A 906-nucleotide genomic window follows, 5' to 3' on the forward strand; every position below is an offset into this window, starting at 1 on the left:
AGAAAAAGAAAGAAGAGGGTGTTATTGATTCTTCTGACAAAGAAATTGTTGCTGAAGCAGAAAGACTGGACGTAAAAGCCATGGGCCCCCTTGTTTTGACTGAAGTTCTTTTTAATGAGAAGATTAGGGAACACATCAAGAAGTACAGACGGCACGTCCTACGATTTTGACACAACAAAAAGGCCCAGCGGTACCTTCGGCATGGTTTGGAGTGTGTGGTGGCGATGCATCAAGCTCAGCTCATCTCCAAGGTCCCACTCATCCTGAAGGAGATGGGTGATGCAGACCTTTTGGAGGAAGAGGTCATCATCAGCTGCTCCGAAAAGGCCTCAGAGAAATACGTCTCAAAGGAACTTGCCAAAGAGATCCGTGTCAAAGCTGAGCCCTTCATAAAATGGTTGAAGGAGGCAGAAGAGGAGTCTTCAGGTGGTGAAAAAGAAGATGAGAATATTGAGGTGGTGTATTCGAAGACTGCCAGTGTACCCAGAGTTGAGACTGTGAAGTCTGACAACAAGGGTGACAACATTGATGTTGATGCCATTTAAAGTGATGGAGGCAACCTAGCTGAACAGGGTAATACTGCAACATTTTCCTGCATTCTAAGCCAGAAGTGCGACATGTATGTGCAAAAGCTACAGTGGCTTAACATCATGCTACACTTTATACTAAAACTGTTCTACTGTGAGTGGTCTGTAATTAGTCCAATGAGACATCTACGGAGTCCATACACACCCACGAGCAGATGTAGTTTGCTTATTTATAGCATGTTTTTGTTTTTGTTCTCCCCCCACCCCCATGAAAACTTAGTGGTGGACCCATTTGGATCACATTTACGCAGTTATAAAAATAAAATATTTGTTTTTGGTCAAATAAAAGAAAAAAAAGAAAGTGAGGAGGTCTTGACTC

The 906-nt window shown here is 42.9% G+C and overlaps 1 pseudogene; it reads left to right on the forward strand.

Moving 5' to 3' along the window:
• Positions 1-545, forward strand: part of LOC101662275 — a 2,087-nt pseudogene extending 1,542 nt beyond the window's left edge.
• The last annotated feature ends 361 nt before the right edge of the window (positions 546-906 follow it).

The sequence above is a fragment of the Echinops telfairi genome, unplaced genomic scaffold (assembly GCF_000313985.2).
Source record: "Echinops telfairi isolate 266 unplaced genomic scaffold, ASM31398v2 ScPeMD7_25;HRSCAF=90, whole genome shotgun sequence".
Lineage (NCBI taxonomy): Eukaryota > Metazoa > Chordata > Mammalia > Afrosoricida > Tenrecidae > Echinops > Echinops telfairi.